The sequence below is a fragment of the Corvus cornix genome, chromosome 15 (genome assembly GCF_000738735.6).
Source record: "Corvus cornix cornix isolate S_Up_H32 chromosome 15, ASM73873v5, whole genome shotgun sequence".
Lineage (NCBI taxonomy): Eukaryota > Metazoa > Chordata > Aves > Passeriformes > Corvidae > Corvus > Corvus cornix.
The window spans coordinates 330,672-356,028 of NC_046345.1; the positions used below are offsets into that span (position 1 = coordinate 330,672).

The window sequence follows — 25,357 nt, forward strand, 5'->3', positions numbered from 1 at the left end:
CAAAGATAACTTTGAATTAGAACTCTGAACATTTCAGGATCAAAGTATCCAAAACTGGACTCTGTTTCTGCATAATGTGTAGGAAAAAACCCACAGTGGACAGATGGGGAGATGCTCTTCTTTCCTTATCTTTTCTCAGCCTCTTGCCCCAGTTCCTGCAGCAGACTTTTATGTCCTTGGAGAAAACCATGAGCATCAAAACATGAGAAAATGCAAATATTATGATAAGATGGGCTAAGCTAGCAAAAAAAAAGATGTTGTTTTCTTCCCAATTTTCAGATAAACATTAATTCTGTCTTATCTCATTCATCTGAAAAATACAGTTTTTCCTTTTTCCAGTTGTTCAGTGGCAAGTTCCAGCTTGTCTGGAGTCCAGCTTGTGTGGGCCTGGCAGCTGTACACAGTGTCTGTAATTTGTCTCCTGCCAGTTTTGGGGCTTTGGTTTTTTTCCCATGAGGCTCACTCAGATTTTAAGCTTGGGCTGTGCACAGCACCATTCCCCTGCAGAAGTCACTGGCCACAGCAATTGCACCTGGGGCCTCAATGTTAGAGGCAAGTGCTGGCCAAGTTGATTCCCATGGGAGTGTCTTGTCTCTTCTGTGTGGCACAGTTTCCTCAAAAAGAGCAAAACATTGTTAGCTTTGGGTTTATACTGCATTAAAAAAATGTGTTTTAAAGGTAGAAAGCTCTTGCAACTCATCCACAGATTTGTGTGAAGGTAGAAACAAGGCACACCCCACACCTTCAAGTTTTATAAATGAAAGAGAACCAATGTAGGCTCAATTAACTGCTAGAGCTGCATATAAAGCTACAGAAAAGTGCTAAGGGAAATTTGGCTCTTTTCTACTTTTGTATTATACATTATAATGGCATTTATGTATATCCTGCCTTTTTGGTTTCACTTCAGGAAGGATTGAACCTCAAATCAAAGAGAATTCAAATTTTGCACTGACAAAGACCAGAAACTGGTTGTACAATCAAGTTTTTAAGAAAGACACTGAGGGAATTCAGGAGTTGAGAAGGTGATTTTTGGGAAGATGAAAAGGTTAAAGTTTTTAATGGTTTACCTGGGATGTCACTCTTTGAATTGATTGTATTTTTAACATTTTTTGTATTCATTTTACAGGGGTGATTAGCAAGTCATATAGCTCTTGTAAGCTCTGATTCCAAGTCCACTATGTAAATCCGGCCATTTTTGCATTTACCTCATAATGATATTTTAAACACAGTTCCCAAGCTATATTTGAAAGGAAGATAGACTTTTATCCAATTTACATGCCAGAAATTAGCAATGAAAACTGACATGAAAAAATACTTGTGGTTCATCCACATACTTATATAAAAATCCAGCTTTGCAGTCCATAGCAGGAGGTTTTAATTAAGCCTGCTCTGGTCCATAGTACAGCAGTAACAGGAAAACATTAATTACCCTGCACTAATACAGGATGTCTTGAGATCCTGCCGAGAGCCTCTTTCTCTGAAGAGCCAGAGATCACTGTCATATTAGCTGATAGGATCTTTCAGACTGTAAAGGTTTGAATTGATTATAACTTCTATTTTTCATTGTGAAGAAAAATAATTAACAGTAATCAACACTGGTTAAATGGAAAAGATACAAATTTCAATAAGTATAATGTATTACAAGTACAGAGGGGATTGGTTTTTTTCCTAAATTTGCCATATTTTGAGACCTCTGTAAGATCTGCTAAATGGCCTCCTTCTCCCTGAATATTCTTGTCTAATTTGGCTTGTTGTACTCAGTGTCATGGTATATTTGTTTTCTCAGCAAAAGATGAGCTAACTTTGAGTAAGCTATTTTCAAATTCCAGATATGAAACTCAATTTATACAGAACTTAATGCTTGAGGACTCATAAAGTCATTGTCAAAGTCTGAGCCAGAGTCACAGGCTCTTATTATGTACAAGAATTAAATAAAATTATTTCGTAAATCCAGAGAGGACAAGAAACGGAAGTGTCATTTAAAACAAGAACAGCACTTAAAGGCCCCCTTTACCTGAAGAGGTTTTTCTCAGAGGTTCTTTTTGTTTTGCATTTATGTGATTAATACAGGCCTGTCTGTGCTTGAGGGGAGCGGGAGCAGTGTGATCCCCAGTTCCGTGGGAGACCTAAAGAAATATTCATCTGGTGAAAGGACATGGCAGATTTGCAAAGAAGTTAATTGCTATATTGTGATGGCAAAGATTTTTTCAAAGGCAACTCTGCTAGGAGCTGTATCTGCCTATCACCATCCCAAAGCACCAACAGTTTCTATGTAAAAAGCAAAAAAATATGGGGGAAAAAGAAGGCTTGTTACCCTGGCTGTGTAAAAGTAAAGTTGTCTACAGAAGAGTTTAATTCTTTGCACAGATAAATATGTGGGAGAGTGGGAAGTGATCTCAGATCCCCTGTGGTGTTAAGATATAGGCCTACCCTTCTTGTTCAATTTAATTTATAATAAGTATTCATTTTTAACAGTGCTTCACATAAATCATTTAGTAATAATCCATCCTCTTGGAACCAAAGCTATAAAAATCAGCTGGATATGAATAATTGGTGCTAAAAGATAGGTAAAGCTGTCTCTTTCTCTATAAAAATGTCTCCCTTTCTGAATCAGTTCAGCATTTTCTTTCGCCTTGAGAGGCAATGATATTTGGGCTGCAAAAGGATAGAAAAGGAGTTTCGTTTTCATTAAAGATTAATTTTTCAAAGATCAATAAGAAAAGCCCCATCCCTTCCCTTACACTGAGCATATGAAGAAAAGGATTCTTCCAGAAATTCACAAAACATCTGTACCAAGTCGTCAAATGGCCTGGGGCCATTGCAGTGCCAGGCAGCTTTGGATTCATTAGTATTACTGGCATGACTACTTCTAATAATTAGCCAGGTCCCTCTGGTGAGCAGCAGATAGTCTTTATAATGGAAGCCATGTCTCAATTACATAAAAGAAAGCGAGTTGCTGCTCACAGAAAGTACAATAGGTACTTTGGACATCTGTTTTCTCTAGATGATTAACAAACCTGATGTCTCAGAGAGTTTTGTACTTTCTTATCTCTTTGCACAAAAAGTTGATGTTGCTTATCACTGCTTTAATTTAGTGACCCATTGAATCAAATTTATAACTGGAAGGCATGAAAACATTCAGTGATGACTTTTTTTAAATGGGGGCAGTTGGTTTTTCCTTGGGTTGTTTTTTCCTTGGGTTGTTTTTTCCTCACTCCCCCCCAGATCCCTTGCTATCCCAGAAGCAATCCCTTTATTTCCTCTCCTGTATCATTTTAGGAACGAACATTTTTGCAAACAGTTAAAAGTACTTTGTAGAGAACTTAAATGCAATGAGAAGTGGAGATCAGGAACTCCTATTTTCAAATTCTGTAAGCACATTTTAAAACTAATCACCAATAAAGCAAAGGATCCTTAGAGAAACAGCCATAATACTGTATTTGCTGGGAAAACAGGTCTCTGTGGGTGTGTGTTGGAGCTTTCTCTTTTCATACAGCTTTAAGTCTCATTCCGTATGGCAAAAAGTGACAGGCCACAAAGGCCTTACATTCATGATGAGTTTAATCCCCCTGAAATCAAGGAGAGTTTTGCTAGGAGCTTCAATTGGGGCTGAGATTTCACCTTTGGTTTTTGGAAAATATGTTGGCTGCTTCCCAGTTTAATGTGATTTATTCATCTCTTCCTTTTAAGTTTATCCTCTGATTAGCTGAGTGAGACTTGTGTGGCACCTTGCTTGAAAGAGGGAACAAAGTGTGGATTAGAGAAGTTGAAAGAGCCAGACATGCAAGGGTGTTTATTAATGTTCTGTATTATTAAGTTTATTCTTTCATGTGGCATTCCCACAAAAGTACAAATGTACAAATACCTGAGAAGGAGAATAATCAGAAGGGTGAATAGGTACGAGATGGATTATTGTGCTTTAAAAAGAAAAAAAGTATAAGAGGGATTTAAAGAGAAATATTAAAATCATATGCCATGAAAGTAGAGCTGAAAAGCCTGGACACAATAACAATTTCTGTGCTGCTCGTTGCTCCAGCCATGCAAGCTCATACAGAGCTTTGCAACTAAAGAGCAGATGATTTTTGCCAGAACTGAGGAGCTGGTATAAAATGCAGACCCAAGGCCCATACATTCATCCTCAAGCAGATGCATAAGGCCATCGACTTCAAGTATCTTGCACAATTGCCTCCATTAATGTCCCACACTCTTGAGATCCAGGCTCATTATCTGTGTCCTGTCACTGCTCTTTGTCCTTGTGTACACAGCCAGTATCAAAACCTGAAATAAAGAAATGCTCTGCTTAAGTGAATTTCTACAAGAAAATCATCCATGTGCAAAAAAAATCATCCAGCATTTCTAATTGTCTGTCACCTTGGCAGATGTAATAATTCTCTGTTGGTACATTTGATAGCAAGGGCCTGAATCCTGGCTTTCTTTATTAGCTACTGACAGTAACCTGGTCCCAGAAACCTTCACTGGGGTAATTTTTACCTATATTTTACAATACGGGGAGGGGGTGGGGGGGTTGGGGGAAGAGCTGTGAAATCGGTAGCGATTTGTATGATTTTTGTGTTTGTATTAAAGGTGTGATTAACACCTGGCTGCTCTGCAAATCAGCCCTGACTGATTGTATGATCTCTGTGCCTACACTTGTCTGCTGCACTGGCAATAACAGAGGAGCACTCGGGTTTGGAGTCACGGATGCTTTGGGCTTAGGCAGAATTGGAGGACCCATTTCCTTCCTTTCTCCAGTAAGTACTGGCACTGCCCCATCCAACCAGCCCCCAGTGAGTTCTCTCGACATTTACTTCTGGCTGCAGATCATATCACAGTTTTTTTCTCTAAATATAGAGCTGAAAAACACACCCATTGGGCATTGCTGTAGTGTCACTGGTTTTTAACAAGCACATCATGAAGTCTTCTAAAAAAGTGTTACCCTGTTCTTTTCTCAGATAGTGCAAATTACCTGTACTTTTTTTCTTCTCCCTGTTGCTTAGCAGCCTTTAGCACTTGTTGATATATCATTTGATATCATGTACAGATAGATCATGGTGCAGCCACAAGAGTTGGAAGGTCAGATATGCATTACATGATTTTTATGTATATTTCATACAAATCTCTATAGACCTTCAAATGCAATTTGGCATATTTGCTCTCATGGAATTTTTTGTCCTGCTGTCAACAAGCTGTGTACTATTCCTTGGAAATCCACTTCAGATAGCCATTAATTATGCCTAGTTAGTGTCCAAATAGTTAATTTCTTTTCTTTTTTTCTTCTTCTTCTTTTTTTTTTTTTTATATTTAATAGCATGCTATCATCTGGCAACTTAATCTTTGCTTTAATAAGCAGTACCAACACATTAAAATGATGTGAAAATTATTACATTAACTTTACAGAAAAAAATATCATTAGTACAAAAAGCACATTAAATTCCTCAAGGATACCTCAAGTGCATGGATTTTGACATTGATTAGAAGGCCTTCTGCAGAAATTGTTATTTTAAGATGTTAGCTACCCTTTTTCCCAATTTGCAATAAATTACCACTCTCTGTCATAGAGTGATATATATGTTCTGTACAGATAGGATCTTATTGCATGTAAGAACATCTCAAAGGGTATAGCTAATTCGTAAAAAGACAAATCACAAAAATCACAATTTTTGATTATTTTGGCTGGAGGTCTGGGAGGGAATCAACATAACAGACCTGTGTTTAAACAGATTCATGTGGAATAGTAACAGTATATGGACAATGGACAGATGGTTTTTGTGTTGCACTGAGGTCGCTGTTACCTGTTTCTCCACTGAGACTGCACCTGCCTGTTGCAAATGCTTATGTGCTGTTCTAGATGTGGAACTGGTCTATATTACTGAAAACCTTTCAGGGACACCACACTACTCACTTTGCTGCCACAAGTTTTATAAAATGAACCAGATTTAGCTGCACTGGGGGATTATTTCAGGCTGCTGCTGCAACACAGAGCAGCTCTAGATCTGGCATCGCTCAAAATAACATGAAGCATCCAGCTCTGTGGGTGAAATTCAAACAGTGTAAGGCTGGAGGATGTAGCGGGTTTGGCTTTCCCGTCATTCTGGCTCATCTCGGCCTTAGCAAGCAGTGCTTGGCTCAGATTTGCAGAGCAGTCAGCATCTGAAGGCTCGGACAGACCTCGCTGACTTTTGCCAAGTGCCGAAGTGTGCCAGCAGATTCTGACTCCTCCCTGACTGACATTCTGTCTGCCTGACTTGCCTGCGAGCTCCTGCAAACCCAGAGAGACAGGAATGTTCGCCTTTAGGTACCCAGAGGTTTGCAAATTTGGCCTTAATCCCATGAAGTGATCTTGGATTTCTGCAGTCTCAGAAAGGCAGCTCTGTTCTCTTAGTTATCAGTCATTCTCATTATCTTGATTAGTTTTCCTATGATTGGGTATCTAATTTTCTTCAGTGTAAGAATTGTCCTGGACCTAGAGCCGTGGGATAGAAGCCTGTGATGTTGGGGGTCTGGATTTGTTTCTGGGATTGACTGATATACCCCAACTCCCTGGTGAAGTGAGTCAGGATCTTGTGGCTCCTGGGGATGGTAGAATGGACACATTAATATTCTCCAACAGCTGCTTCTTTTTACCTTTACATTTTTTCCCTAGTTATCTTACGATTTCTTTAGCCTGCATTTCTCATATGTCCTTTCTAGTTTTTGAAGATGACTTTATCTCTTGTCTCTGGAGGAATCTGAGCTACACTGTAATTCAATATATTGCTTCAAAGCACCCAGAGTGCTGTGACCCTGCATCCCACACCTTAATCTTAATTTCTGAAAGTGTGTGAAATGAAGCCTGCATACAGATAGATCTGTCACGGAGACTTGAATTCTATTTTGTTTTTACCTTTCTGCCAGTCCATGTTTTCACACACTGAGTTATTCTTGTTTATTTTCAGACCTTCTTTATCTGGGGTGAGGGGGAGGGGGGAAATAAACAGGTCTCTTTTGAATCCCCTGTCTGCCATCTAGCAAGCATTTTTATACCAATAGCACCAGCAGATTGCTAGATGTACTTTTAAGTCCTCTGCTTTGGAGATAAGATTGATATTAATCCCATCTTTTTCAGTAATCTCCTGAAGTATTTACCTGCCTGAAATCATCATATTTATTTATTTTTGGATTCCAAATCCTTTTATTTTTAATATCCCTTCGATATGCTTTTCATTTCAAGTTGCTTGGATGACTCATTACTAGTCTCAGGTAGAGAATGCATTTTCTCTGCCAGCCACTGAATAACAACTTTAGATGGATTCTTTTCCATGGATGATTTTTATGATTATTATTTTTAATCTTAGATATGTCTCCCTTCATGATATGCTACCAGGTACTAGCAATATATCTCATTGTATTTTGCACTGAAACTCTTTTCTGACCATCTGAAGGAGCATTAAAGTGGGAGTAAATTATTTGTTGCTTTTTCCTGATCCTCTTAAATGGCCAACATAGTGAGAAAGGGATTTTATATAAAAGACAGCTATATCCTAAAGGTCTCTAAAGAAACAATAGAGAGTTCAGCCCCCAATGGATAAAGGTAAGAAATTTGACTGTATATTCTTAAATAAAGATTTGTATGCTAGAAGACCTAATTTAGAAGGGAATTGTTTGAGAGATTCTCCTATTCTCCCAGGATTAGTGTAGGAGAGACCAGTTCCTACCCATTACAGAAAGATGATCCTTATCCCAGGCATTTTGCTGGTTTTGTCATACAAAGCATAAAGCTTAAAATGCCAAGGTAGCTGGGTTTATAATGGATTAAATTGGACTTCAGAAGTTTAAGATACGGACAAAAGGCTGAAAATAATAGAAAAGAGTAATTAAACTTATTAAACAATGGTCAAAACCAAATTAAATGCTTATAAAGTTGTAAAAAGTTATGAATTTTCAAATATGAAAATGTGAGAAATGAGGCCTCTGGAAATTTTCCATCCATTTCTCTCTACTGGAACATACAAAATGCGGTTTCCTGGCTGTTTCTAATGTAACTTATTTTAGGAGTACACCTGGGAGCCCACCAGATTAAAATGGGCTGCCAATAATTTTGAAACCAAAATGAAATGTTCTTCAAAATAAGAGATTGCAAGTAAGTCTTAGAATTTTCTTTCCCTAAGGCAAGAGCTAGAAGATAGTTGAAATTATATTTGAAATGGGTTTTGTTCTTTTTTTTCTTTATAATGCATACCAATTACTCCTACAGTAAGTAGATCTGGTTTCCTCAGTGTGTTTTCAGAAGACATTACTTAGATTATAGATAAAGGCACAATTCTACATCCAGACATGCATTAGTAAAGAAACAATTCCTTGCACCTGCAGGCTCTGCCATCTGTATGGCTCAGAGCACCAAATTTGGACATCTGTCTTAGAGACGTCCACCAGCAAAATCCTCCTATTGAAAAACATCTTCAGGTGTCCTCAGGATTTCCACCTTGGTTTTTATGAGCAATATTTCTCACCAAGGAACTCAGAAATTATTTACCACCTGCTGTGCTCAGAGACAGGGACTTACAGACTTACCATCCTATAGATTAAAAGCCCATTCTTTTTCTGCTAGTGAAGTCAGGAGGATTGCAATGGACTTGAATGGAAACAAGTGAGGAAAAGAAAAGGAAGACCAGTTACAGAGGTAGTGCAGAGAATGGATCTCCACAATTCAGTGGACAAACCTGATATTAAAATGTAAATGACACAAAACCTTTATCACTCCTCCTAAATCTGCTCTCAAACCAGCTGCTAGACTTTGAAGCACTCATTGATGAAGGGAGTTGAGATTTATGACTCCTGAAGAATCAACTTCCTTTTGTCTGTCAGTTAGTACATGACAGGAACTAAAACCAGTATGGAAATAAGTAACAGTTTGCTTTCTGGTTTTAATGAAGTTTGGCAAAATAAGGTCAGAAGAGGAGTATTTGAAGTTGCCTTGGGGATTTTTCAGACTTTTTCAGTCAAACTAATGCTAAAAATGTAAAGAAAAATATGACATACATTTGGACCATGGTTGTCATGACTATAATTGCTTTAGAATCAGCCTTGTACTCTATAAAAGAAATGTGAAAAATTTCTGTTGACATGTTTGGAAAATGGATTGACCCAGTGTTTACTCAGTAAAATAATTTGATGTAATCATGATCCACAGCTGGTTTTTAGCATTTGCAGAAGCCAAGAGTTGAAGAGAAAAAAAAAGAATGAGTGAATGTTGGACATGTTGGAAGTGTTGGAAGCATTAAGGATATTAAATATTTATATCAAATAATTGTTTTTGCAATTCGCTCTCCAAGTTAGTGGAGCTATTGTGTATTGGGTAGGTGGTTTATTTGTTCTTCTAAACTGTGTGAGTCTGGAAGCTTTCTGCACTGTTTGACACAGACATCTTAAAGGCCTTGCATTGCTCATCCTGCCAGGTTCCTGCAAAGAATAGGCTCAGAGATGTGAGAGTTTGTGTAGAAAGCTCGTAAGGAAAAATCCAGCAAAACCTTAGTTGAGAAATACAGAGCATTAGCCAGTCCTGTGCATCATCCCATTTCCATTCTTTTTCCACAGCCTCTTTATCCTGTTCAGCATTTAGCAGCAGTCAAATGATCTCAGGCACTGAAGGTTTTCAGCCTAATCCAGCAAGGCATCAGCCTCAGTGCAAATTAACCATGTGCAAAATGTCTGTGCCCATTCCAGGTGAGCTTAAATGTGCCAAAAGCTGCACATTAGTTTAAATGCTTCTTAAATTCAGAATCACAATCAGTGATTATAGAACACTTTGGAGGCCAAGAAGCTGAAAAGCACTTTTAAAAGATAAATGAAAATAATTTATGATCATTATATTGGTGATAAAACAATGACATATGCAATTCTTTATTATTCAGCCCTTATGCATTTTACTAAGATTAACGTTGTCAAGTTTATTTCCAGCAAAACACAACTTTTCCACCTTTGGAAACTTAGTCCCTGTAAAAGGGTGAACAGCTGCATCTTCTCTGTGGCAGGCAGTGGAGCTGCAGCAGCCCAAGTGACACACAGAGAGTTCAGTCCACTGGGCTCGAGTGATCTGACACAGAGCAAGCAGAGATGGATGCACAGAGAGCAAAGGCTCCTTCCCCGTGTGCCTCCTTGCACTTCGTTTTGGGGATGGAAAAGGCCTCAAGCAGAGTTTGCTTTGAGCTGCACTGTCTCAAAACACGAGGCTGCAATGCACCACAGTGTCTGTAAGCCATTCCTGCTGCAGGAACGCTGTGTGCAGGCACAGGCCTAATCACTTTATGTTTAATCAGTGACTTTATTTTGCCATTTTTTAAATACACTGATTTGCAGAACTACATTTTGATAACCCTCTCTGTTTTAAGAAATGCCATCGGTACAGATTGGCATCACAGATTAATTAGGTAACACTTCTGGTTAGTCCAGCCTATTGCCAAGTGTCATGATGGGACAGAGTCACTGGTTTTAAACCTTAGCAAAGAAATTTTTTCTTCTCCTCTCTTTTAAATCTGCACTGCTATAATTATGAAAAGCAACTCATTTTTACCGTCACCTACGGGCAGAAGCTGTAAGCTGCTATTTCTTTTCCTGTACAGCTGTCTGGTTCAGTAAATACATCTTTGGGGACTCATTTGCATTAGTTACCAAGAGATGATTTGCAGCAGTGAGTGGTGGTTTGTGCTTTAAAATGGGCTTTCTCAGCCCTCACTTTCTAACATGATTATGAGCCCTTCTGCTGTTAAGGGAAGAGCACAGATTCAGTGCTGTGCAGGAGACCTGAAGGTTAAGACTGAGTAGGCAGGAGGAACATCATCTGGCATTCCCCACAGCATCATGTAGCAGAATAATGCCAGACTTTCAGCCAAGATCCAGCAAGGTTTCCATTTTTGAGGCCTAACAACTGTCTCAGGGAATTCTGGTAGAGTTCTGTTTCATGCTCTAGGAGCTCATGAGAGAGATTAAAGTGCACCTATTAATATTTGTAGTTATTAAAAAAGTAGAACAAGAAAGCCAAAGGGGTCTGCATTTAGATTATTTCAAAGTATTTAATGTGTGAATGCATTATTTCAAAAATAAGATCAATGAGAACCCAGGAGATGGGGCATTTTGGTTTTAGTAGAAAAACAAAGAAGAGATGCTAAATCCTTCATGAGCAGGGAAGCTTTCTCCCTGAGACAAATGTGCTGGCAGACATGTCCCTGCAGGTGAGTGGAAGTGGGGAAGGGGGAGAGGCTTGGTGTCTCAAAATTAAAGAGTTCAGAGGAACATTTTGGAATACACTAGAAAATCAGGAGAGAATACTCCCCATTGTTTCCAGAAACACACTGTTCTTGTTTCTTTAGATAACCTGCACAGTTGTGATTTCAGGTTTCTTGGGTTTTTGGTAGTACACACTCAGGCTTTTTACTGTAAGTCCACATCACGAAGTGTTTCTCCTGGCTGGCCTACAAAGAAATGATGGCACAAATTTGCAGTAACAAACTCATGCCTGTGTTCCAAGCTTTTAAAAAACATTGAGGAATACGCACAAATTTTTTTTTGTTTAATCTTCAGTTCTGTTCTTTCTAAAATTGTTCAAAAGCATGTTGATAAACAAAAGACATCCAGTTCTTTGGGCTCAGCTACCTGTAGGGGTTCTAGCCCATCATTACAGCAGTCTTTCAGCTTTATCATATGGTGTTCACTCTATTTTTATCTTTCCTCATTACACACACTTGTTTCATAGGTAATGGTTATATTAATCAAAGCCCATTTTAATTAATACGTCCAGCACTTTTCTTAATATTTCAACCTTTTTTTTTCCCTCAGACCATTTATCAAATATATCTGTCAAAAATATTTCTTGCCTACAACAAATATTATTTTGAAGTCATACTCCAAATGTGAAAAGGACAATCTATTTGCTCCTAGCTAGGACTGTTCCGTGGTTGATCAAAAATGAGGGGGTCGTTGTGAGATAATAGTTTTGGCGTAGATGATTGATGTCACTAATTGGAGCCTGTGCTTTGAGGCTCGGTAGACACACCAAAGACTAACTGGACATGAAAGCTGAATTCCCATCTCACTCTCACAAATGAGCCGTCTCAGCTGGGCTTGGAGCATGTTGTTTAATCAGCGAGGAGCAGCCTCTGCTGAGACGCCCAGTGTTGTTCCTATTTGTCATTAAATGGGGGTCATCAGTCTCCATGACTGTCCCTACAACCTTTGTATTAAATTTGCTGTAAAGAAAACAAAATCACTGATTAGGGAGGCCTGGAGATGTTTGTCAGAGCTAGAGGTGCCTCTCTTGACAGGAGACTGAGTATAAAAACAAATCTCTGTAAAATAAAAAGCTTCCGTTGATCTTGAAAGGTGGGGGGAGGATTATGGATAATTTACGGTGGGAGAACAAAATTGCCAGATCATAAACACATTGTCTTTCTGTCCATCAGAAAATTGATTTTGGTTGCTCTTTTTCCTCAGCTGATTTGTCTTGGGGTAAGTTCATATTTTTGAGATGACAAACTTCTTTTTACCTTGTCAAGCAGCTTGTAGAAATACAATTTTGTTTCTTTAATCATAATACAGCGCTGAGCGTTTAGTATCGTGCTTTTGCTCGCTGTATGGGCTTGCAGAGTATTGGGTTTGTTGCCAAATATTTGTCCAAGATTGTAGTAAGGCCCTTCCTTCCTTCATACCACATCCAGCTCTGCGTCTCCTCCGTCCTATGCATTTCCCTGGATCCTTTGCCTCTCCTCTGTCAAAGTGCTTTTGTTCTCTATTTAAAAATGCTTTGCTGACTTGTGACCACTTCCTGATTATTTAGGTTAAAATGTGCGCTTGGTTGCATAGGTACCTACACATGCAAATAGCTACAATTTTAAACTAAGAAATGTGTAGATTTAGCTTATAAAAAAATCAGACACAAAATGTAAGGGTTTGATGCTTTGCTTTTTTTGATGTTTTTTGTTTTTGGATGTAATGCAGCTGGGAATAACATTCCTTCCCTGTTTGCAAGTACACAGAAAAGTGTGTTTCTTGATCAAATAAAATACATTTTATTACACTATAATTACAGATGGAGAGACAGAGGGGAACCCTTATAACAGAGACAATTATATTTGGAAGGAAAATAGCTTTAGGACTGAAAACTAAAGAATATGGCTTAGAAAAGAACACGATAATGTTCTTTGTAGAAAGTGCTGAACAGATCAGTTTGGAACTTGCTGAATAACTCAGGATGTTGGTTATAGATAGCCCTTGGCTGTTTGTCTGAAAGTAAACTTGGAATTGTGCATGGGTTTATTTGGTAATCATAGTAGTTCAAGCAATTTATCTAATCAAGCACGTTGCAAGTCATCTACCACCAGATTTTATTTCTTGCTTGGATCTTTCTGCCTTATGTGACGTGAATAAGAATTTTCATAAAACCTCTAGATTTCTGTTCAAGAATGGATGTTTAGCTATGGACAGGTCCACAGGCAGGAGAGAAGAGTTCATTGAAGCCGCAGCAGCAGCACAGAATCCCATGCAATCTACTTCGAACAGAAGCTGTAACAGATTCTGTGCCTCAGTTAAATCAAATTCAGAACTTCACAAAGTTTAAGTGGGGATTAACTTGGCCACAAGTGTAGTACTGGCCTTCTGCAAAGGTCTGAAATCTTGCCAGAATTTATACCTGGAATGGGCTAGTTATAATAATTTAAATTAAGACAAGATAATGTTTTGTACTCGCAGATGGCACAGAGGAACAAAAGGGGCTGATCTTGTACCAAAGAAATTAGGATAAAATGTCAGTTAAATTAGTTAACTGCATAGCCTGAGCCAACATGAGATGCTTCAGTGCATCTAAGACCTTGAGTTATAAGATAAAAGCAGGCCCAGGGATCACAGCAGCTGGTTTGTCTGCAGCTCTTTGCTCTCAGCAGCAGGTAGGATTTTGGCACCATTTACATTTAATCATTCTTTTTTCTGCTATGCATATTCCCCAGTATTTATAATTCTTTTGATTAGATTTATGGCCAGAAATGCTCATTAAAATAGCTGGTAATTATACACATTTTCTCGTTTTCCTCTTGCTGTGCCATCTGAATTTAACTATGACCCTGGATTTAGCCGCAGCCCTGAAGGTGAATATATGCAGAATGTGGACTGGCTGCTAAACGTGTCCACAGATTTCTCTTGCTTCCTGGTAGCTGAAAGACAAGAGATTTGTTCAGGGTCAGAGAGCAACATGTCCCTCCAGGCCACACAGCCCTCGGGCTGCAGCTCCTGCTCTGAATTGCAGATAGACGTGGATGTTATCTACCTACTTTGAACGTTCTGTGTTTCCTTGAGCTGCCGAAACCACGCAGTGAATGCACATGGCAGCATAGAAATAAAAGGTTAAGTAGGAAGTGTCCAGCAGTCCATGGTCCTGGTTGATGGCATCCTGAGAGCTCAGGGACCACACTTGTAGGTAACTGAGATTACCTCTCTTGGAAACATGGATGTGTTGCTCTTCATAGTAGGGTATAGCCAACAGTAGATCAATTCAAGGGGGTTCAATTCCTGCTTTACCTCCTGTTAGCCCCAAACATATTTCTGTGAGTAGGTTCCATTTTGGTGGTGTTTGCAAACCTACCTGTGTGACACCTCACTGGTTCCTCACTTTATTCTCAATGTGGAGCCATTTGGAAGCTTCTTTTTATGTGGAAATGGACCTTCCTGCCTTGAACACAACTGAAGTGATTTTTTAATCCCATTTTTAGCCCCATTTGAGTTCCCAGTTTGTAATGAATTGTCAATTCAAGTCAGTTCGGACTGAGGTGTACTCCAGTTCCCGAGGTTTGTATGCTGCCTCAACGACAATAGTTTCACATGTATCGTTTAGCTTTCCTTTAGTCTCTCTCATCTGATCTCTCTCCAGTTCCTGGGGGAACTGGTTTTATCATGTTTCCAACCCTTCACTTTCACACATCTAAAGCATCGCTTTTTTCTGTTCTGAAAACCCAGCATCTGGTTATGCTCATGCTGAGCAAAATGAAATAATAGAGGCAAGGGCACACCAATTAGAGCTCTGAAGAAATCACAGTCGGCTGCCGTTCCCAGGAACATGGAGTACTTGTGCAAGGTGATGCTATGATTGCCTTCCACTTGAAAGTGCTGCACTCTTTCAACAACTTCCATGGGTGTTTGCCTGAGAACTGAATGACTCCAGTTTAATTTAAATGTAAATGAAAAGTACACAGTATTTAAATGTTTAACAGGCACACGGAGGATTTTGCACAGAGCAGAACTGTTCACGTGCTGCGTTCTGTCAGGTTTATTCAATTATGGCACATCTAAAATCTTTAATCAGATCCAGATGATTTTGTCCCTCCCTCCCCATCCATGTAATGGCCTTTAGGAAGACTTCCCAAGAGCTATGCCAGCTTGGCTTCTGCAAGATGCTGCTGGTTTCCTAAATCCTGGCTGCAAAACAGCTTTCATGACTGCAGGGCAGAACTAATGCCTTCTAATACTTTCTTCTCAATGAGCAGCAAAATCCAAGCAAATGGCAGGAGTCAGTTCCTGCAGCAATTCCGGGTCCTGGCAAGCTCTCCTCAGGAGTTCCTGGCCTCTTTTCACTGCAGTAAACTGTATGTCTGAAAAGAAGGACAACAGGGAGTCTCTTTAACTTAAAGCTTGCAGGGGTTTTAGAGAGACTGTTCTAAGGTGCTTGTCCATATCTTCAAAGCCTCCAGTATGTTCTGCTTTCTGCAGAGAAACTCTTAGGAGTTCACTGTACTTGAACAGTCTTTCCTACTGGTAATTTAGATATTATTCCAGACATTCCATTAGTTTCACTATGGATTTTGATTTACTTCATGTCTATACAGTCTCCAGACTGTTCTTTTGTAATTAGAAAATTTTTTTTTTTTTTTAAAAAGCACAAAAATAGGATCAGGCCAATACTTCTATTGCACACACCTGTAGCACAACAATGCTGTTCTCCCTGTCCTGGGTCTGAGGGTATCCAGGTATGTGAACAATAACAGCACACCAGTTTAGACCTCCTTCAGCAAGGGCAGCTCTGATATGATTTTATTTCCTATGAAACAGCAACAATATTGATATTGCAAAAAAAGGTCATCTTTACTGTCTGAATTGTTGCAGATTCTAATTACAGGTTCTTGATACAGTCTTTTTAATTCATCTGCCCCCCAGAATTCCATTTTTTTATCCCCTTCAGCCTTTGGCAGTCTGGAGTTTTCCTTATTAAATATATCTGCTCAAATGTAGAAGTTGCTTTTAATGCTGTAACTTTAAAAGTAGAGGTATTGAACCCTGCTGAATTTCACATTATTTTTAGTTCTCTGACTTGCAGGGGATCGGTAACCTGGGAACCTGTGGGCAGCATGGACAATTCATTCTTCACACTGTTCAAGAGCTATGGATTTAATCCTGTATGTGGCAAGTTTGTCAAATTAACAGATTCTTCAATTTTGTTCTGGCTGCTGCTAGGGGTAAGTAAATAGAGATGGAAAATCCACCCATCTCACTAGGAACTGGCTCCAGCCCTGGACATGTTGCAAGCACAGACGTGGGTGATGATGGCTGAACAGGGAAAGCTGTAAACCAGATTTTGTTGTGCACAAGATTTCTTGGTGGGACCCCCAGGTTTCTGTATGTATCAGTTCCACTGAGTTCATGCAAAGAGGAGCTGAATTCACATGAACAGGGTCTGGTTGACACTCACTCAAAATGCTGTGCTGAACACAAGAATACAAGGTACCATTGTGCACGATGTGACAACAGAAGTTCCCCAAGCAAGTGCGCCCTCATACACTACACACTAGCAAAAAGTAATTCTTGAATTTACTCTGCAGAGCAACTATGAGATAAATAATTTCAGTCCTTTAATTACTCACTGTAAAGAAGCTCCATAAATAATTACTGATTTACTGACAGCAATTTAGTTGGTCTAAGAACCCAAGATTAATAACGCACTCTGCTGTTCTCTGGAATAATAGCTTGGGTGCCATTTCTAAACATTATGTATCTTCATCCTGGACTCTCATAACTGTCAGCTAATCCTGACCAAAGGAGCTATGAAAGTGCAGCTAAAATGGAGATTTCTTTCATCTCAGTAAATCTCTTTCCCTTAGTGCCTGTTTTTCGCCTTAGTCAGGTTCCTAGTGAAGCAATCTTAATTTATTAGTTTAATTTGGGAAATTAGTTGCTGTAGGTTTTGATTATATAGATCAATGGACAATAAAAACATTTTGACTTGAGTGAGATTTCTTTTCCTTCCGCAGGGATGCAAAGAGAATACTGAAATAATTTAGACCATTATTGTTTCAGAGACTAAAATTCAAATACTAAAGAAGTATTGCACTGAAATCTCTGGTAAAGAGAAGTCCATTGTTGCCAAGAAATAGCTGTCTGCAACTGTGTAAAGACATAACACATTAAAAGTTTAAATAAGTAATAACTGCTACGTTAGAAGTGTCCCTCCCAATATTATTGTAAATTGTGTTTTTGAAAGCTTCTAGCTGATTTGGGAGTCTAAGTCACATCACCAGTGACATGGGACTGAACCCACATAGCTGTATCTTCAAAAACATTTTTGAAAGTAATTGGACATAACTGCTATTTGAATATTTTTCTGGGTCTCCATTCACATTTGAGGAGTTAAAGATGTTTTAATGTCTGTGCCTACATGGTTTAGACTTTAAGGCCTGTTCAATGCCTTTTACTACTTGCCCTTCCAGCTGCCCAGTCACTTATGAAAGCAGGATTTAGCCGTTCAAATCCTTTAGACCTTGTGGTGCTTAGTGCAATGGCATGAAAAAAATGGAAGCAGGCTACTTAAACATACAGCTTAAGTACTCAGCAGCATATTATAAAAGTCTGCGTAGGTTAGGCTTGAATTCAGGTTAAGCAAAAACCACAAAAGTACTCATGGTGTTTATGGAATAGGGTCCCATTAGTGCACAGAGAAAGTAATCCAATGCCTTTTATCCTTGTGCAAATGAAGAATGATTCTTTGCTCACATATTGTTCTGAAATGGGAAGTACCTGCAGGAAAATAATCAGGCCAGAAAGGAAATGCTCTGCCTGTGGTGTGTGACAGCTCCTGTGCTCCTGAGTCTGTCCAGTGCCACCAGCCGACACTGTCCCCCATTCATGTCTCATTTAAAGGCATGAGCTCTTCATGCCCAGCACTGAGCAGCTTTCAGTGCTCCAGAGCAGACCAGGCTGGGTCCTGTGCTCCACCCACTGCACTGCTTGGAGCAGCTGAAAGAGCCAAAGCCAGCACAGCTACAGCTCGCCGTGGTGCTGCCTGCCTGGGAGAAGGGCATCGAGCCAAACTGTCGGGGATGTGAGATCTGCTTGTTCTTTGCCTCGATAACAGGTTTTAGATTGTTCTTTTAACATTTGGCTGTTTGCAGAGTTCTGCTTTTCCTCTAAAAGAGTTTTGTAGGATCGATGGGGCACCTTCACTTGGCTTTTTTAAGTCTAGGTTGCATCTTGGTACACTTGTGTTTGCAGGGTAACATAGAGCATTTACTTCTTTTCCCACTTCTTTAGTTTATAACAGAGATGGAAATCAAGGACTTCTTTAATGGGTTGAAAAATCTCCACTGCTACTCTAATACTGGACTGCTGTGTACCGTGTGTTGTTTTGTTTTAAGTTAGGGCATTTTCCCTGAAACACAATTTTCTTCATCATGGAATGCAGTACGAGGGAGAGGTTGCACTTCAGAGACATACCTGGCTACAAAACATTAGTTTTTTCACCTCACTGTTTCCATTTCTCCTGGAAATGTCCCTTATGTATTCATTAGGGAGATGATGGATCAGTGTGGCACAGATTTGGAATAAGATTCACACCAGGAGATGTGAAAAGACAGTATTGAGATAGAGAATGGAATTCTTTTCATATATGGGATAGAAATACTCTGAAGACACAGTATCTGTTTTTGATTTCCACAAATATTTTTCTTCCTCTTACATTTCCATTCTGAAATTACATTTCTGTAGAAAGACCTTGTATTTTTTCTTTATTGAAGTGAAATGGCATGTACTGTAAACTGCTGTCTTAAACAGTAATGTTTTGCTCAGGACTCCTTGCTGGTAACCAGTGAACCACAAATATATCCCAAGATGAACAATTTGAACAGAAGAGTAGCACATTATTTACTTGAATTCAGCAGCAAACTTTCTGATTGAAGAGGGTCTGTACCTGTGTTGGTTCCCCAAGAACGTCTGAGTGTTTGCTAAACACAAAAAGTAGGCATGAAAGCGTGGGGGTGATTTATTCCAGTACTGCTTTCTTTTTGCCAGAAGCCAATTTTGATGCACACATTTCTAGTTCATCATGAGTTCTATCAAATGAGGAAACAGACCCAACAAGTGACTAAATGTTTTCTAGCTGGCACTATGTATAACCTATTGCAACATTCCATTTTTGTAAGACTTCAATATTTTTGCGGTTAATCACTGCCACCTGACTCATACCACTAAAAATGACGTGGGAATGGCAAACTGTGAGCATTTGTGACAAGATTTCAGCAGACAGTCTGAACACCAGTAGTTACTCTGAAGGAGTTAATGAATGTCAATGTGTCAGCCAGTTCCAGAATAAGACATGACATAAATCCTACTGAAATGATTGGAAGTCTTTCAACAAATTTACTCCATTAGGCTTCAAATTGGAGGGCTTATCTACTAAAATGGGATGGTATTCACTTGTTTCTATTATTTGTCGCATACTATTAATTACAATATTTTTATCTTTGAATAATGTCAATGATTACATGTGTTCAAAATGTCTGTAGCCTTTCTGTGAGAAAAATCGTTCAATCCTGAAAGTTCCTGTCCTGTAAACAGTCCGAATCAAATTACGACAACCTGATAGCAACTTGTGTTTTTTCTGCTTCACCGTCCTTTGCTTAACTGGAAGATAAATGAGACAAGAAAATTAAAAGTAATGAAAATACAAGATAGCCAAAACAGCTCAGATTTTCAGATCATAAGTTTAAGGTGTATAGACATACTGATATATACCTGTGTGCATACAGAAATCTCTAAAGAGCAGCTGGCTTGGAATTTGACTAATAGCTGGGAAACAGGAGTTCAACTGAAATAGACAGCTGAGGTTACATTAACTCCATAAAAAATGTAGGGCCTAACTCAAAAAATCTAGTGTATTTAGCAGAAGTCAAGCGATTTTCTCATTTGTCTGGCCAGCTTCTATCAAGTTCATTACTCTTTCTTGATCAAATCTTTTCTAATGATTTCTGCCTGAATGAGAAGGAAAGGAACGGTAGCCACCAATCACTCCTAAGACAGACTCTGACAGCAATGCATATGACTCATTTCTGTTCAGCTGGATGTAAGGCTTTAATTCTTCTTCTTAACTGTAAGAAAAAAGGTTCCATCAGCAACAAATATCCTAAGGGTGTAAATTCTAAGGGAAACTTCTACTATGTTGTAGCTGGCAGTAATTAGAAGGTTGGAAAAAAATGTTGCAGGTTTATCAGGAAGAAATATAATAGCGAAAAAAGGGAACCAGTGTAACAATGTTAAACATTTAAGTTGTTACAGTCCATTTGTCTCATAGAATTTATTTATCCAGAGGAGAACAAAAGGCAACTTTTGCCTCTCTGGTGTTTTCCTGTAGTTGGAGTCCACGACCAGTTTGGTCTCACCTCAAAATGAGTGATGGGCACCTTTTGGCCTGAGTAGAGTGACTTACACAGGATGAGTACCCTGGTCAAGACCAATAGGTATACAAGCTTTTTCATGCAATCAAAGCTTTCAGTCAAAGTTATAGGCAAATTTTCAGTTTATCCAAAGGATTCAGTTCTATCCTAGCCCCAATACTGGCATAGTGCTCACGCCTGTATCTAGCACTGCCCTCTGCTTATTAGCAGGTTCACGTGCTACTGCTCCAGTCTGGATAGTGGATTTGCATTGCCTGTACCTGTTTCAGCATTACAGGACTCGAAGGATTCACCCTTCTCCAGGCAGCAATCCTTGGGAGAGAGGGAAGGGAAAGAGCCTCCTCAGCTCCTTGAGTAAACCTGTGCTTACAGAAAATGAAACGTGCTGGCCCTTCCCTCAGTCTGGCCTTCCAGATAGAAGGGAGGGAAAAGTATTCCTTTCCCCCCAGCCACCTTTCATTTCTTATTTTTCTCTTTTATCTACTTTTCCTCATGAGGGTGATCGTAAATGTTGCCTTTTCTGACAGAGAACTGGGCTGCTCTGAGCAAGATAACAAACACATGCTCTTTCTGCCACTTTCCTTATATAAAATAACATTTCTTGTTCTATTTGCTTTGCTGCCATTTCTTATCTGTAATTTGGATCATAAACCAGGACTGTCTTTTTCCAGGAACACTAAATAATATAATGTCTGGTAAATTGTGAGGATTTTTAAAAAAATTTGTTCTGAATTTTATGATGTTTCAAAATAGATACTTTATAGAAAAGACAAAAACAAAAGCCCTTTATCTTCTTCATTTCTGGCTGCTATGTTGACTTGTTTGAAAGTGTTTTCTTTCCCTTCTTTATTGAAAATTGGCTTTTTCTGGTCATACTAGTGTGGGTCAAGGTCTGATCCAAAGTTTACTGCTGTTAATACCAAAACTTTTGCTGTCATCAAGAGTACTATTTGTATTTATAATAATAATGAATAGCATGTAAACACTGTAAATACTGCACATAGAAGTGCTCAAGAGAACGTTTCTCACAGATTAGGGCACAGATTACTGTTCTGTCTTTAAAGTTCCTGGTGTCTTCAGTTGCTAAAGAGAAGTGAATGAATTTTTGATGGGATTTACTGCATTCGTCATCCAGTAATCCATCAAGACACTCCTGTCATGCTTATTATTGTGGTGCTTGGCTCCTAGAGCACTGAAACTTAATTCCTTACTGGCTGAGGCACACAGAGAACCAACAGGCGACCAGGAGAGTCAGGGGCTGTGGTAGCAATTGGAGGCAATTGAGTCCAACCAGAGATTGGAGGTGTTGGCCTGGGCAAATGGCTAATTAAAGCTGCCTTTCTGGTAGCTTATGTCAGAGGAGCCCTGACATAACCCTCAGTAAGGGCCTCTTTGTTTCTCTTGAATGCCAATGAAATTATTAATAAGAAAATCTATTTTAAGTGCTGCTTTCAGTTTGGGTTTCCATGGAGACTGCTGACCTACAGTAGGAACAAGGCAGGCTTGGGAAGGAATCCCTGCCTGGGAATGGGCTGTGAGTTGGATGGAAATACAGCAAATTACAGCTGTGCACATCTGAGGCAGGGTTTATCCAGATATCATGAATTTCAGGATTAATTGTTTCCTTATTCAGATAAATCCTTTATGTGTTGCACCCTTGCAGGTTACGAGATAGCAGAGAAATTAAGTTGGAAAGCAGTGGCAAGAAGCATCCAGCAAAGGCTGCCTCAAGTCAAGGGTGTAAAACAGGACCTGGTCAAGGTCACATTCCCACAGTACTCTGCTGGGTTTGAGTGGTAAAGGGTGAAATAACCTCCATCATGGGAATTTATTCCTCTTCCCTTGCCTGTGCTGAGAGCAGAGACCTGGGTTCACACTTGAGGGGCAAACAATTACAACCATTACTTATTGTTAGAAATTCCAACCAGCTGCTTCTACGTTTGTGCCCTCGATCTATCCATGTGGGAGAAATACCTTCTGTAGAAACTGGCATCTTAAGAGTCCCCAAACCCCTCACATGCCAAGTTCAGAGCATAAAAGTAAATAAGGCAGCAAGAGGTGGTGTTCAGCCAGCAGCTGCTGTTCCAAACACCAAGCCAGCCCAAAGGAAGCAGGAGGCTCTCAGAACATGAGCCAAAAAGTAGAGGGGAGGTCAGGAGCAGGATCAGAGCCCTCAGGAGGGCTGGGGTCAGTTTTAGCTGCTGCAGAAGTCAGGCAGAGACAGGCCCTCAGGTGGCCCCAGCTCCATAACTCAATTGCTGCTAATTCACAGCGCTTCAGGATCTGTTTCACAGAGTGTCTGGAGAGGATGTTTTCAGAAAAACTCCCAGCCAAGGATGGATTTCTGTAAATGAGTGTTTACAAATAAGCCACTTACCCCCCAGGCTTTATAGATAGCCACAAATTTCTGTTTTTCATAGAACCTCAGTCCGCACAGCCAGGCAGAGAAATGTCACATGCCCATGTTACAGGAGAAAAGGAAAATGCAGATTGCAGAAAGGAACATTTACAGTACCTGATGTAAGTTCTGGCAAGAGCAAGTAAGAAATGCCTGAGGAGTTAAATGAACTGAAGAGGTATTTATGGGAAGGGAAGGGAAGGGAAGTAATCAGCTTAAAAGGATGAAGAAGGGAGCAAGACCTGTGAACATATTTGATTGCCATGAATGAAGCCCAGCTTGCCTTTCACATCCCAGATGAACACAGTTTGACTTGCAATCACTTTCATTTTATAAAACCCACCATCTGTAGGGAGAGAAAGCAGAAGGTAGAAGTGGAAGTAACATAACCTCTTCCCTGTGCCAGTCCCAAAAGTTAATACTGCAAAAGCAGCAGTACCTGTAGACCGCGTAGGAGGCAATTGCCTATATTTTGTGACATCTGTTGTAGTTTCACTTGAATAGATAATGCCAGATAGGTGAAACAGGGAAGTTAGGGGAATGACTACACAAGTGACGAAAAATAAAATTGTTCTTAAAGGGTTGTGGGAGGCACCTAGTGGTAGTGATGCACCTTAAGAGAGTTAATTGCCAAATAGAAAACTGGAATTTGAGAGTTTGAAATGTGCTTTTAAAAATAATGCTTTTAAATGTCATGAACTAAAAATAAATGTCATGAACTGAAAATGTTTAAAAATTATTAAAATTGTTTACTCAATGGTCAGATTAGAAATTCAGGCTTCAAATTGCTAAAAAACCAGGATGCTGTCTATTTATGCAGTGAAAACAAGGGGCCACAGCTCTAAGTTCTTCCTTTCTCTTTGGGAAGGTGCAACGTCTCACAAATTATAGTACACAAAGTAGAGCTTAGCTGTTTTGAGCTTCCCGTGTGCATTTCTTGTGGTGTCATTACTGAGACTGTTATCTGAAAAAATAGCTCTGTTAAATGAAAAGCTCTGGTATGGAGGAAGAAGATTATCTATCTTTCCTTGTTAAATTACTGTACTGATGCACAGCCAGAAGGGACTGTGTCTTTCTTGCAGTTAGACGTTCACAGGACCAAACATTTTCTTAACGAGAAGACGTTATTAAAAGTTGCTCTGCGAAGTGTTTTGTTGTTGGCCATTATGAGTTACGGTTGATGTGAGAGCTGCAGGCGAAGGACAGGAAGGTGTTTCAGGGAGCTCTGCAGGTGGATTCCAGCCTGCTCCACGTGGGGAGCCTCGCTGCAGCCTGAATGCACAGCTGCTGCACGCAGTCCTTGAAGCAGGACTGAAGGTGCTGTCCCTGCCTCAAGCTTTCTTACAGCTGCCTTAAGCAAGTCTCTCCAGCACGTGTGGGCACTTTGTGAGACCTCTCTGAGCTCTGCCAGCCAGCCCGAGCTCCAGAACAAAACTGTAATTGCACAAGGCAGCAAGTGCTGGGCTTCAGGCTCCTCAGTGCCTGGGCTTGTGGTACCCAGTCCTTTCAGGGGTCTGGGCTGATGATAGCCTAGACAGTAAGTGTGATTTCAGACGTTTGTTCGATTTGAACTGCTGTAGATTCAAAGAGAAGTTATTCATAGAAGTGACTTTTTTGATTTTGTGGCCCAACTATTACCCTTTCTGTCCACTGAAACGCTCCAAAGTAGCTCCTCTGATCCAGATAATCTCTGCCCTTAAGACAGCAGAGCACAGCATGAGTTATTCTCTTTTGCAGCACAAATGTATCCTGCACTGGGTGTCTGAGGCAGACTATTCAGCAAGGGTAAAATAATAACTGAATCTGACAGAAGTGCCTTCTGACAACCAGAATCTTTCACGTGTTTTTTTTCCATCTACATCGTAGAACTGAATGTAGAAATGCAGACTTGTGACACTCCGGGTGATTCCTGCTCCCCTACTGGAAAAAAAAAGAAGAAAACCCCACACTGCTGCACTGGGGTGGCTTTTTGTCCACGACAAATGTACAGACCTGACTTTTTCTGTGGTTATTCATTTTCCTTAGTGGGTGTGAGGGAGAGGAAGTACCTTGAGATGGAAAGAAGCAGCAACTGCACAGTGCAGGCAGGAGACAAAGGCTCTGCAGCTGGGCTGGAGAAACAGCTGCTGTGCTCTCCCCTGCACGGTTTAGGTGATGCAAATTCCACCTCCCGTGAGGCTATCTCTGGTTCCAGCTGGGAGAAGCTCACTCCTGAAGAGGCTATAAGCAGCAGAATACCAAATAATGGATAGCCTGGTTTTTAAAGACTAATTCTGGGGTACTT

At 39.8% G+C, this 25,357-nt stretch overlaps 2 long non-coding RNA genes across 2 annotated transcripts in view; both read left to right on the plus strand.

The window, feature by feature from the left end:
• The window catches only part of LOC120410835, a 208,878-nt gene that overhangs the window by 123,152 nt on the left and 60,369 nt on the right, over positions 1-25,357 (plus strand). The gene's annotated exons all lie outside the window — the stretch shown is intronic.
• LOC120410836 lies at positions 4,579-23,799 on the plus strand. The gene is made up of 2 exons (XR_005603177.1): positions 4,579-4,751; positions 16,316-23,799. It is a non-coding gene; the product is annotated as an uncharacterized LOC120410836 (long non-coding RNA).